Source organism: Melopsittacus undulatus, chromosome 8, assembly GCF_012275295.1.
Source record: "Melopsittacus undulatus isolate bMelUnd1 chromosome 8, bMelUnd1.mat.Z, whole genome shotgun sequence".
Lineage (NCBI taxonomy): Eukaryota > Metazoa > Chordata > Aves > Psittaciformes > Psittaculidae > Melopsittacus > Melopsittacus undulatus.
In genome coordinates this window covers 22,472,655-22,486,740 of record NC_047534.1, presented here as the reverse complement: position 1 = coordinate 22,486,740, position 14,086 = coordinate 22,472,655, and the positions used below count along the sequence as shown (strand labels likewise).

At 46.0% G+C, this 14,086-nt stretch overlaps 1 long non-coding RNA gene across 1 annotated transcript; it reads right to left on the bottom strand.

Moving 5' to 3' along the window:
* Positions 1-2,171: 2,171 nt before the first annotated feature.
* Positions 2,172-8,494, bottom strand: LOC115946764 (uncharacterized). The gene is made up of 3 exons (XR_004080797.2): positions 8,080-8,494; positions 7,498-7,736; positions 2,172-3,881 (listed from the first exon to the last, which is right to left on the bottom strand). It is a non-coding gene; the product is annotated as an uncharacterized lncRNA (long non-coding RNA).
* Between the last annotated feature and the right edge of the window lie 5,592 nt (positions 8,495-14,086).

Here is a 14,086-nt window from a genome sequence, read left to right as displayed (position 1 = left end):
GCACTATGCAGGTGGCACTGGCTGCATGGGGATGACCCTGGCTCGGGCACAAGTGGGTGGCACCAGGATTTAATATGCACCAATAATTCATAGGGAGACTTAGAGTGTGAGGGGGCTGATTCAATCCCACAGAGCATCTGGGCAGGGAGAAAAGAGCCCAGGTAAGCTCTGACCTCTAGATATGATGCTGTTGGGATGGGCAATGGCACCTGCTGCCCCACCTTACCTTCTGAAATGGTTCATCAGTGCCCTTTCTTAAAATAATGGAACAACTATAGAAATAATACATTTAGGGCTTCTTTCTATCTCCTGCTTTTTGAGATTTCCTCCCCAGTCAGGTAGACTAGAAATGTATCTCTGAAGGAAAACCAAGATGCTCAAAGACCCTGATGCTGGGAGCCAGACCCTAGACAATAGCAAGCTCCTGTAAACCTGTCAGAGCCAGGGGCAACAGCAGCTTGGGAAGAGGCTGGTGTTTGTGCTAGAACACTAACCTGTGCCCATCTGGTCCTTCAGGGGTTCTTCAAATATTCACCTCCCCATGCTAGTGGCAGGAGAGATGTGGGAGATGCTGACATGGGAGGGTGTTGATGGGGGACTGGGATGCGTCTTGCCCAGATTGCTCCCAGGGGCTGGAGGAGGCCTTCTGGGAGGATGCACCAAACTGGAACCTGATGAAGGCAGGCACCATGGGCTGGGTGCTGACAGCAGTGAATCTTTCCCAGGGCCTGGCTGTTCCAGATCCTCTGCTGTGAGCCCTGTTCCAGCTGCTGCTGCAGCAGGAGCCAGTATGAGCCCAGGACACCCACGCTGTCACCCTGGTTTGCTCTCACTGCAGCACTTGCTGCTGCCTGCCAAGTAAGTGGCACAGGGGAGACAGTGGATAATGCTTTGTATTGTGCTCCTCCAGCACCTTTTTCTCTTCTACAATCTAACCATTGTGTGTGTTTTGTCGTGATTAAACTCCAGATGAACATCAAAGGGAGAGAAGTTCATCAAAACAGGAATGAAACAAAAGGCTTTTAAAATGCGGTTATTGTGCACCAAGCAATGCTTTTCAAAGCTGGAAAAGTTCATGTTAAATGTAGACTACCTTACCAGCACTGCTTTAATGGTGAGGGGACCCAGTTGGCCCTCTGTGCCATCCAGCACCGTACTTGTTGCTGGAGCTGTTACTGCAAATCCCTCTCCGGTTTTGAGGCTCTGTCATGCATGGGTGCTGGAGCTGGCTGAGACTGCTGGTGTGCAGGGAACAGCCATCAACAACCTGGGAAAGCGCATGCTTTATTCATACAAGTGAGTGGCACTTTGCTGCTCAAAATATAAATACTGAATGTTTTCTTTCTAATGAAGTGCTCTCTAATGACAGCTGGGAGACTTTGCTTTTCCCCAGGATAAAAGTGCTGGGAACTCAAATAACCAGGAATAGTTTTGCAATTCACAATCGTGTTTATAAGCTATAAACAGTGTAAAATGCAGTAGCCGCTAGAGAATTTTAAAATCTGGATGCAGTTCATGCACAAGCTCATTTCTTTACTAAAAGGCAAAAAAGGACCTAGTGGGAGATGGGACGAGGCTGGTTATGCGATTAGCACTTCTTGCCGGGGGAAGGCAGAGCAGGTCTCCTTAGGAAGATGTCCATTAGCTAAGGTCATGTTCCAAGAACAAGCCCAGATCTGCTCCAAAGTCCCAGACATCTGGGACAAAACCCAGTTGGTGATTTCAATGTGAATTTAAACTCACAAGTAAGTACTTATTACTTACTTGATTGCTTACCTTTTTGAAAAAAAAGTAGAAGTTTTTTTGTTAAGACAAATTGACATCTTCACAATTCCCATTCTATCATTGCTCCGGTGAGAGAAAGCACAGGAAAGTGGAGCAGGTGAGAGGTGTTTCAGCTCTCAGTGAAGGGGGTGAATAAAGCTCATAGTCTTGGAGACAGTAAAGGATTTTTTTTTTCCAAATATCTGTGAAGAAATATACTGTTTATGGATTTGGAAAACTAGATCATGGACAATAAGAAAATGGCCCCCATTTATTAGTCTTGTAATCACCAAACATGCCAAAGTCCCACTGAGGCAATACTCATTTTATGTAAGAGAGACAGCATATGGCACAAAACAATTTTTATTTTCAATTCTAGGTTAAAAGTTTGTTAACATGAGCTTACATTGGGATCAATTTATTCAATCCAGAAGTGGAAGCCTGAGGATGATTGTCTGTAAGGTCTGTTTTGGGGGTAGTACAGCCCACTTTCTTTGTTAAACCCATAAATCCACAGGTTTTGTTAGCAGGGTACATTTGTTTATATAAAACATCCCCCCCCTGCTATTAGTAGAAAAAAAATTAAAACTGAAAAGAGCAAATATAAATAAAAATAAGAGAGGGGAAAAAAGTATCTTTAAGCCTTGTAATATGAAAACCAGCCGAGCCCTCCCCATTAGCTTATTTCTAAAAGTGACCCATGCAGGGAATACATATGCCAAAGAATTCCATGGGCTGAGGTTATTACATGGTATGATCCAGACAAAGAGGATTTTTTTGTAAGTCCATATGAAGCTGAACACAAAGATAATCCACAACTAAAGAAAGCCTGCAGGTCGCTACAAAACCCCAAGAAAGCCTCTGCAAGAAGGGGTAAACAATTAACACAAATTTTAAATCAATGTGCTGTCACCTTAATAGCCAGCGAAGTCAGCTAAGGCGGGTGTAATATGATGAGACAGTTTAATTCTTGTTATGACATTAGCTGCAGACTTTTACAACAGCTGAAAATGCTCGAGTGAGAAGAGTTTCCAATTATCACTGAGCTACGGTACACAACTCTGGATTAGACCAAGGCATGAACAAGGGCTCCTCAGCCTGACAAGCAACATGGAGCAATAGCTGCAGAAGTTTCCCAAATCTGATGGTGTTTTACCTTCTCTTGATAAAAAGGTTTATTTCTGATAAAATAAGGCTATTTTTAAGAGCCTAGCAGTGAAACCAGATCCTAAACTGTGTGTGATACAGTATTATATATCATAAATCTGTACATTCAGGAGGTGAACTGAACCAATGTGAAGCGATTCTGTTTTCCCAGCATTAAGCTTCAAAAAAATTAAAAGTCACCCAGGCTTGCAGGCAGATAGACAGGTAATAAGCCATGACAGCACTTCACGGGAATCCGCAGGAATAGGCAAGTAGGTCTGGGTGTCAGCCATATAAATACACTCATCAGACCCAAACCTCCGAATAATACCGCCAAGTGTGAGCATGTCAATACTGAAGGCAAGCGGGCTGTGAACTGTAGCCTGAGGGAGCCATGAGCTCAGCCCATGGGCTGTTGGCAGAGGAGACTGCACCCCTTCCCCAGAGAGGGGCTAAACCAGCCTTAAAATGCAGATCCCTAAGCTGGGAAAGGGGTGTCATTCACACGTTGGTGGGAAGGTTCTCTGTCTGGGTAACACAGAGCCATACTCACTGGCAGGGGATATTTCTTTTCATAGTTTGGGATTGTTTTGCCCAGTTTTATTTCATAGCTTGGTTTTGATCTCGGGTCTTTTTGTAAATTTCACAAGAATGACACTCCTCCTGGACGCTGTGTACAGAGAAGAACTTGTCATGCCAAACCACACACCTCCTTCATGCCTTTTGTTGGTCTCTTGGGGGCAATCACAAACATGGGAAATAGCTGGGAGGTTTGAAATAGCAACTCTTTAAACCAAAGATGGCCAGTTTTGTATTGCTCGTGTCATGTTGCTCTGCCTTTTTTAATATTGCTTTTGGAAAAATGGGTCATGGTTTCCTTTTCAGATCATAAAGAGAGAAATCATTTTGTCAGGCTGTACAGTGCTTCTGAGTTTCCTCCATGTCACTTCCCACAAATGAGAATATAGGGTCTAGAAAGGAGAAAAGTAGACTGTTAAGAAGACAACTGGGGAAAGCCCCACTCTGAGCTGGGAAAGGTCTTAGCTGAAAAATGACTTACAATTCACTAAAATGCTTTTTTCACTCATGAAGCCCCCGAGTGCTCCACGTTCACTGGTTACATCCCAAAAATCTTCCCCCACCCTAACTGGGTAAGGTCTTTGCTGAAAAATAAATAATCTCTCTCTAACGTGCCTTTCCCCACTCTTCTAAGACCCCTTGGAGTGTTTGCAGAAGTCACCTCAGGTGGCTTTGGCTGCAGAAAAGTCTTTTGACTGCCCTTTGACCCAGGGCACTGTCTGACAGCAGGCAAAGAAACAGGATACCACAGAGGGAGAAACGCTGAACCTCCACTCAAACCCCAAATCCTAGCAGGGGAGACCTGTCTGAAGTCAGTCCTTGTTTTTTCGTTTTCAGCAGTCTTTATTTGGCAACTCATTTTTCAAAAGGTTGACCTGAAATGTTGCTGTGTCATGCAGTACCTTATTCTGCATGAGAAGATAAGATAATTTCTCATTAAGATGGTTGGCTTTTGACCTCCTCCCCTCCCTGGTGAATGAATCCATAAATAATATGCTTGAATATGCACTGGGTATGCTCTCTCTGCTATTTGCAAAGCAGAAACAAAAGCTTTGGGTCTGTCATGTCCCTCTGGGGACCAAGGGGCAGCTGAGGGGTGGCCAAGGGGTGGTCAAGGAGTACCCAAAGGGCACCCATCAGCTTGCAGGTGCCCTGTGACCTGCAAAACTCTCCTTACCTTCTTTGCTCTGCACTTAGCCCCTTTGCATGCAGTTTCTCTCCCTCGGTGCAACCTACAGTGCTAACTCGCTGTCTGCTCCTCTCCCAGAATTTCACCTCCAGCTTTTTTATTTCATGATGCCAAATCCCTGGAGTGAAAAGGGGCTTTCGTGCCTTTATATGGAATTGTAAACCTGTATTAAGCCTCAAAAAATATTTTTATCAAAGAATCTTGACAGCTGCCAACTTCCCTAAATCCCATACTATCATTACATGTTTAGTCTTAGATGGGGGATTTTTCTGGGTCTTCCCTCCTGACCCAATGATAAAGCCAAGCTGGTTTGAGATTGAAGATTCATTTATCTCTCCTTGGCAATTATCTCTATTACTGCCCCAAATCCTTCCCAATCTTTTTAAACAACATCCTGCTATTAAAGCCACTTGGCAAGTGTTTAAAGCCCTGGGATAAGTTAACCATGCACAAAATATCCCACTTGGGTAAGGATCCAGCTATAAAAAATAAATTATTTACGTTCTGAAGGCCATGGCTCAGGATGGGTATTCTTCATTTGTGAGGAGAGGTCATCATTGCTGACAATAAAATTATGTAGGACCTGATCCTCCCCCACTGAGCTCAATAACAAAATCCCTTCTGATTTCAATGGTGTTTTCCGGGGTCAGTAGCCAGGAAAGCCGACATTCCACAAAGTTGCTGAAAATCTATAATTGGATATATTAAGAGGGCTTTCAAACAGATGTCAGATTTGGAGGCTTAGTGTAAACCGCACTGCAAAGGGGATAATTTCGTATAACTGAATCAATAAGGCTTTTTTTTCTATAACCTTACTTTCCTACTTGATCTGTGATGGTGGAAAAGCTGCGCCCTGAAGACTCACCACTGGCACGGAGGAGGTGCCAAGAACCTGGCCGGAAGGTGAGCCACCTCCCTGTGGGAAAGATCCTGCCAAGTGACCTGGTGTAAGCTGCCAATGTGAGGAGTGTAATCCAGCAAGCATTTGATCCAGTGGCTTTGCTTGAACTACGGAGGTAACTCGTGCGTATAAGTACTGGAATACTGAGCCCTTATTTTCATCGGGTTGATGGTCTCCTGTCACAGCACATCTCTTTGGGAGATATGATTGAGAGTTTTGATGAATTTTGCCATGCCTTACATGTCTATATTTAGTAAAATGAAGCTTAGTTTGTATCTTTGGAACAAGATATGGATTTATTCCCCCAAACACATTTTTCAACTCACGGGCTGTACTTCAAAGTGTTCTTTAATGCCACTTTGAAAATGCTCACTGGTAGCTCTTAGGGGACTGGAAATCTTCCATTTCTACTTACATGGTGCTTTTCTTACTGATGAGCACCGTTTTGCCTTTGGTTCTCACGCAGAGAAAGGGTTGCTGTGCTGGGCAGGGCAGGTGCAGGGACAGCAGCCCCCTGGAGCTGGGCACCTATGAGCAAGAGGGGCTCCCCCATCACAGGACCCTGGGAAAGGAGCACCAGCGTTGGGTTTGCACCAGGTTGCTTCACCCTTTACAGTCAGATCTGTAAATGTGTGGGGGTCGTCATCCCTCCAGTGTCCCCATGCCATGTGCCCCAGTGGGAATGGGGAAATACTTGCAGCTCCCATGTAAGTGGCTGCTGTCTCTGCCATCATAACCTGCCACAGGTCCCCTCTGTGGTTCAGTTACTCTCGTAGAATCATAGAATAGTTAGGCTTGGAAAGGAGCTTAAGATCATCCAGTTGCAACTCCCCTACCATGGTCAGGGACACCTCACACTAAGCCATGTCACCCAAGGCTCTGTCTAACCTGGCCTTGAACACTGCCAGGGATGGAGCATTCACAACTTTCCTGGGAAACCCATTCAAGTGCCTCTTCACCCTAACAGGAAAAAATTTCTTCATTATATCCAATCTAAACTTCCCCTGTTTAAGCCTGAACCCGTTACTCCTTGTTCTGTCGCTACAGTCCCTAAAGAATAGTCCCTCACCAGTATCCCTATAGGCCCCCTTCAGATACTGGAAGGCTGCTATGAGGTCTCCACGCAGTCTTCTCTTCTCCAGGCTGAACAGACCCAACTTTCTCAGCCTGTTTTCATATGGGAGGTGCTCCAGTCCCCCGATCATCCTCGTGGCCTCCTCTGGACTTGTTCCAACAGTTCCATGTCCTTTTTATGTTGAGGACACCAGAACTGCACACAATACTCCAAGTGAGGTCTTCCCATTGTTTCTCTTTCCCTACCATATTGGTGAAGTACCCCTCCTTGGGGCCACAGTCACAAAGCTTGTTCTCTGTCCTAGAGAGCTTTTCAGTGAAAGCTGAAATTCAGCAGAAACTGATGAGACCACCACAGAGAAACACCAGTTCACCGCACTGTCTAGTACCAGCTTGATCTGGCTTGTGCTCTGGGATGTGCAGCCTACAGACACAGTAATGAAAAGAAATATTCTGAAAAGGATGAGTCAGCTGGAGGCCAGTGAGGAGAGCGCGCAGGATCTGACTGGAATTTAAAAAGTTATGAGGCTACATGTTGCTTTGAGCCCTGCCAATGGTGAAACTCCTATATGCAAAATGCTTTTTCATCTGGCATAATGATGTTACTTTGCTGATTAGCTAGTAAATGCTTCTTGAAATGTTTGAAGACAATAGTAAGTACATGAAATATAAAAACTTCCTGCTGACACCACCAATAATGGTCTGCTTTACAGTGTCTGTACAGACAACGGTACAGACAGTGGTCTGTTTTTCACAGTGTTACTGTGAAATGTCTTCCCCAGAACACCACCAGACTGTTGAACAGACACAAAATTGTTCTCTCACTAAGTATTAGATGACTTACCTGTTAAATGGGCTCAGTTACAGTAGCTTCACTCCTTCAGTCCTGTGCTGCAAATGCTGATGTGAGCTGTGGGTACACCCGCACTCACAGTGCAAACTGTATTTCTGTGCTTGATTTTTGTATGTTTGCATCAATCAGGACATCTGCAGTTTGGTGTAAAGTTTCTTTGCTCACTCCTCCAGTCAGGTACCGGTGTGTCCTTGCCTTCGTTGGGAATCAGTGCGTGGCATTCAGATAATCTGCAAGACAGGTAACTTTCAAAAATCTGAGGCTTTGGCTGTAAGATTCTTTATATAAATGACATCAGAATTACATTTGTTTGTTGTGTGGGAAGACATACTTTCCCTTCCCTCTTTATAAAGAGCTGATCCATACTTTGGAAAGTCCTGCTTTCCAGACCTGGCCAGACTAGTGGGGAGAGTCCATGTTCATTTCTGGAGCATCTCCAAGGTGGGAGTTGGGAAGGAAATGCCACTGAAAATGTCTGTGACTGGCCACCCTTTGCAATTGCACTATGTCTGCCTTTTCTGCATTCCTTCTGCTTTCATTCCAATGAACCTTGCCATTTACAGAGACACTGACCTAAACTGTGTAGCTGGTCATCAGAAAGATGGGTACCCAACGGTGAGTGTGAGGCATAACGAATTGCTACCCCCCTCAAAGAAGTAGGTCCCTTTCTCCTGTGTGGATGAACAAGAATTCAGTTCAGTCAGAATAAAAGAGAACAGGTAACTTCTCAAAGTTTCTTCCTGTAGTCTTTTGTGAGAAGCAAGGAAGTACTGATGGTGCTTTATGACCCTCATTGACGTGGTGTGAGAGCTTATTCCGCAGCTGCCTGGGATGGTTAGCAAAGGGCCAGAAGTGGGCTCAGAGCCATTAGCAGTTTTCGCTGAGGGCTTGTAGAGGACCTATAAATTAGGAAAAGGGGCACTGGTGAGTTTTAGACAAAGCAACACAGTTTCAGACCCCAGAAAGTGCTGGAGCAAATAATCATACAACTATTTGTAAACACCCACGGGGTGGGGTAGCTACCAATGGGGATTTGTCAAGAACAAACTATTTTAAATAGCTCTGGTTATTTTCTGTGACAGGGGAAGTCCTGTCATGCAGAAAGAAGCAATGGTTGTACCCCTGCCTCCAGTTTTCTCTCACTTTACAAAGGTAGTGCAGACTCCTGCCCTGAACAGTGGAACTGATGTTAAGTGATTACAGTCTCACATGACCCAAGCAAAGAGGACCAGTGGTAGGCAGGGAGGTGGGATGACATTCAGGAGGACCATGTCTGGCTCGAAGAAGCCAGATGAGATGCAGAGGGAATAAGAGGATTGCATCCAGGAATGGGATGAAGCACAACCAGGTGGATGCCATGCTCCCATTTGGATGCTGTGCTTCAGGTGCAAAAGCCATACTCTGAGAGTCTTCAGAGATGAGCAGTGAAAATGGATGAAAGACCTGGAAAATACAACATAAGAGAAACAGATGAATGCCTGGGGCTTGCTGAGCTTAAAAGAGGAGAAGATGCTAGGGATAAAGAAATGGTAACAAACTTCATGTATGTTAAAGCTGGTCATAAAGGGGGAAAGGACTTTCCATGTTCATCCTGGGTAGGACAGGAGCAAACTGGCTTAGTATGCAGCAAAGATACTAATTTCATACCTAAGGCAAGCCTTCCCTGACAATAAGAACAATGAGATCCCAGGACAAGCTGCTGGTGTGAACAGGGGCACTTCAGGGACCCAGGGGATATTGTCTAGGGGTAGATGACCCACTGAGATCCTACCCTGGCCTTTTTTAAAAAATATACTTCCATGAAACTATCCTCTGGATTTCATAAGGATACCTCCTAGAATAAAACTTCCTCCATGAGTTTGTTTCTCTGCCACAGCTCACCTGAGTGATCCTTCACTCTGGTGCAAAGTGGGTGTGAAACGCTGTGGCTGGGATGTGTCGATGTCGTACACCTCTGCTCCAAAGTGCAAATAACTCCCCAGGCTGTGAGCTGGCGGGGACGGGCCCATGGTAAGCAATGGGCTCTGACTGATGAATTTTCACAGTATGTGAGAGCGGCAGGAGGCACACACATTACAGATTTCACGTACACATAGTAGCACTCAGGAAGACAAATTGAGTGAATACCCCAAGACATGGCTGCTGGGTCAGACACGAGCCCCCAGCATTACTCAGTGGCAGACAAATCCCTGCCTTCAGTCCCAGTGTGTGTTGGAGAGGCAGTGCTTGCCCTGTCTATCCCTGCTGAGATGGAGGGGGTGACAGTGCTCCAGCAGCCAGCTCCCAATTTTCCTCATTACCTGCTCTAAGCTTCTCTCAAAGATAAGTGGTTCTTGTGCAAAGCTGCTAATTTAGTCCCGGCAAACAATAAAATAAATCTGGATGCAAAAGGCTGGTGTGATTTTGACAAGATGCATGTAGAGGTTGGGTGACTAGTCTTAATTAGGCCATCTTTGTTTACATTTGATGTTTATCAGCTAATTGGCATGGCAAGGTGTGAGTCACACAGCTTCCCTCTGGCATGAAATCAGTTTGCAGGAGAAAAACTGGGAGAACAAATGATCCCAATTAGAAGAAGACCCACTGTGCTAATTACCATCCCATGGACGGCAGAGCCTCCCACCCGCATCCTCGTGTACAGCCCCAGCACTGGCGCACTCCTGCCTGCATCCCCAGCCTCTTGCTCCACTTGGGGACTGCCATGTCCCCACCCCGCCACCACAAGAGCAAAGGTGATGTTACACCAGCCCCTCATTTGGTACCCCACAGCATTTTTTTGGTTTAGCTTGGTGGAGACCATCTCACTGCAGCAGCTCACTGGGAAAATCTCATGCTCCCAACATTGCAATGCCTATCAAATCAAATCCTGGATGGTTGCTACAGTGGAGTTGGACTGGAACCTCACTGCTTAGGCTAATTAAAACCAGCATTCACACCTAGCTCCGGGTCCTTCCTCCCTCCCACCTTTTAAAAATATTTTTAGACCACTGTAAGTCACCCAGTTTCTTGCTCTTCTCTCCTTCTACTGCTGGGACACTTGACTTCGGTGTATATACTCACACATACTTTATGTACGTACATATATGCATACTGTAAATCTCCATCTTTCTCCCTCCATTCATCCTTCAGGAAGCTGTGTTGCCCCTGTACTCATTCAGGTCTTTCCCCTATACACGAAAGGTCCAGTGCGCAGGAATGTTTCTTGGCTGCCCTTGAGTTGAATGATGATCCTGGAGGCTTGGAAAAGCCACAAAGCTCAAAGCTCTCTGTCTCTCTGTGTCTCTCTTGTCTTCCCTTCTTAGTAGGGGTAACAGATGGCTGAAGCTTTCACCAACAGTACCGAACACATTGTCACTCCCAACTGAAAGTGAAATATTCAGTGGCATTTAAATTAAATAGACTCTAATGCTTCAGTAATATTAATTACGGTTTCATTCATCCCTGGCCTAATAAATCAACACATAAAGATAGGATGATCCTGTGGCTGGCAGCAAAGCAGGGCTATTCTGCCCTTTGTAAGGTTATGCACACAAAGCCCCCATTCTTACAGGGACATGATGGCCCCTGCAAACATCTGTGCTCAGCAGCACTTGAGGAGAAGCCAAAGTGGTAACATTTAAACTTTTCTTGTCCAATTTGTCCACACAACAGGGCTCAATTCAACAAGAACTTGCAAGTGAAAATTACAAAACCCGTGTTAAGTGGGTGAAAACTTTTCAGTGGTTTGGCTGCAGCAGGGGCCCCAGATTTATTCTGGCAGCGCCAGCTGAAGCCAAGGGCAGGGCCTCCATTCTTACCACTGAATTTGTTACCCCAGCTTCAACCTTTAAAAGAGGGGGGGTGGGGACAGAGAAGTCTTGAAGGATTTGAAAGCATCATGGCGCTAAGCTAAACTTCAGGATTTGGGGAGGGCCTGGGCAACAATTTTTCACACAATTTTTTTGTGTGAATACCACAGGGGAAATAGTCTCTGTATTTGGCCAACAACAGGTTTTCTCTCCTCACCGCTATACATATGTAAAAGGAGGCTAATAAAACAGTTGAAGAAAAGATCACTGCTAGTAAATCTTCTGGAGACAAAACCTTCCACTTGTGATACTTCAAAGCTGCTCAGAGCTACCAGTTTACTCCAAAAGTCCCAACTCAGGGCTGCTGATCGGAAAATAATAAGCCCTGTGCATAAAAACTTCACTCCAATTGTTAGGTAGTGAATACTGCATTTACATACAGAAACTTTACTTGACCAAATGATTTCCAAGTATACAGATGACAAATGCATCAACTCTGCAGTTTAGCTGCTTTGGAAAGGGCTAGCTAGTCAGTTTATAAGGAAAATAAGCATATGATAATGACAAAATAACACCATATTTTTCAAGCGCATCACAGAAAGCTGGACCAGTTGAAAAAAAACAGGATGAAATGAGAAGCAAAAGCACCACAGAGCTGCTTGGTGAAGCATTGGGAAGGTATAATTCAGCAGTAGCCCTTCTAGGAGACAGCAGAGAGGAGCAGCCTCCTTTCCTGCAGAAACACAGCCCCTCTCTGACTGTGTTAAGTCATGGTTGCCTGGCACAGTGGGACTCCAGCTTGCTGCAAAGAAGGCAGCAAAGCAACTGGCTGCAGTGATCTTGAATGAGCCTGAAAGGAGGGATGTGGAGGACTGTTTCTGCAGGTAGCACACATTGGAGCATGGTGGCTCCCAGCCATCCCCTTTAGGAACACGCAACCCGAATGAGGCTGGGCTCTGCCAGCAAGCCGACCTGTAGTTAAGTGCTTAAGAAAGGGATTTTCAGAGCCAATTCCTTATGCAGAAAAGTATTTAAACTACCCTGGGACTAAATGCTGAGGAGCTTATCCTAAATTTGGCCAGGTGGAGGTCTCCACTAATCCTGCATAGTGCCTCTTCTAGTTCGTGTTGAGCCAATAACACCTGTGCTGTGGAGTACAGGTATTCCTGACCAGGTGTCTCACCAATGGTATCTGCCACTGTCAGCCTGGGCTTATCTTATTTAAACCCCATTAGCTGCTTGGATAACTCATTTTTCTTTCCTGCTGCTAATGCCTCTCAATTTGAGACATTTTTTATGCTTTCCCAAGGTGTTCCAAAAATCACAGTATTTTATGAAGGTGCTTTCTGACAACACTGCTTAACTGTAGCCCTTGTCCAGTCCATCTGCTAGGGGACCTGCACAGTCAGGCTCATCTGATTTAGGAACTGTGCCCCCAGATTGTGGGGTAGATGATGCCAGGCTGCTCACCAACTGGGGTGTGCCTCAGTGCTTTGGTAGCCCTAGTTGCAATTTTGACATATCAGTAATGCCCATCTGGAAGGTTGGGACACTGATCGCTTACTGAGCGATGTTTTCTCCCTATTCTTTAACATGACAAAAAAAGTAGTGTCTCCTGGTTGGTATATGGAGCACACACTGGCCCCTCACTCTTCTCCATTTGTGTTACTGAGAGCAGGTTAGAAAACACGTAACAGAGGAATTGACACCTGGCAATCTCCTGTGTGTGGCTTTCAGCAGGAGGTGTCTGAGACAGTGTGGGGTTTGAGGAGGCTGAGTGTGGTGATGTGTTCTGATAACTGCTTCACATTCACCTTCCCAAAACAGCACCCACAGAGCCTGGCCTGGCTTCACAAGTGGGGATGAGCTCTCACCAGTGAACATCCTTCCTGTGAAAGACCAAATGCAGAGCCTCTGAAAGCACTTCTCAAAACAGGAAGGAGAGGCTAGCCTTCCTCCCTGCTGCCTTTGCTCTCTCTCTGGTTTTAGGCTTTGCATCTAATGCAGCAGTCAATTGTTCCCTGGGTTTGAGGCACAGGGAATGTTTTTTTGGGAGACAGAATCCTCTTTTCCATGAGGAGAAAGCCTGACACAAGAGGGATGACTGTGGGCAACTAATGGTCCCTGCAGTCCTTGTCTTGGCTCCAAGGGTGAGTGTGAGATGGGTGTGCCAGTGGCAAGGCCAACCCCAAGCAAGAGGCAGCACTGGACAAGGCAGAGCAAGAGCAAGGCTGCAGGCAAGCAGCCAGAGACCCAGTAACCGGGAAGAAAGACGGGAATGGGGCTGTGCCGCGTGGAGCAGGGGTCCTGGGGAAGCCTGTCAGGGAGCAGCAGCTGCTGCTGCACCCCAGGGTATGGCTTGTCCTCTCCCGGCTGTGATTTTACTGCCTCCACCAGCCTGCCTCTCCAGGCAATTGCTTTCTCCTGTGCCTCAAGCTGGCTCCGGGAGCTGGGCTGGCAGGGAGCTGCTCAGCTCCTTAATGCTCCAGCTGGCTCCAAGGTCCTCACAGCAGCTGAATGAGGAGAACACTCTTCTCTGCATGTCCTAGTTCCCATCAGCTGGCCAGGCCAGACCGTACGCCTGTTCAAAACAGAAAAGGAGAGCACGCGTTGCTCCAGCCCATTCTTACCCAGGCCTCTGATTTGGGATCATGAGAAAAAAAATTGGGGCAGGAGTTGCATGAGCTCTGTGGTGTGCTCCTGGAGTGGCAGTGCCTGAGTCCCAGTCTCTGCACTGGCACTGGCCCTGGGCAGGTGACTTGCTAGTGTGCTGTGAAAGCAAACACAGAAGA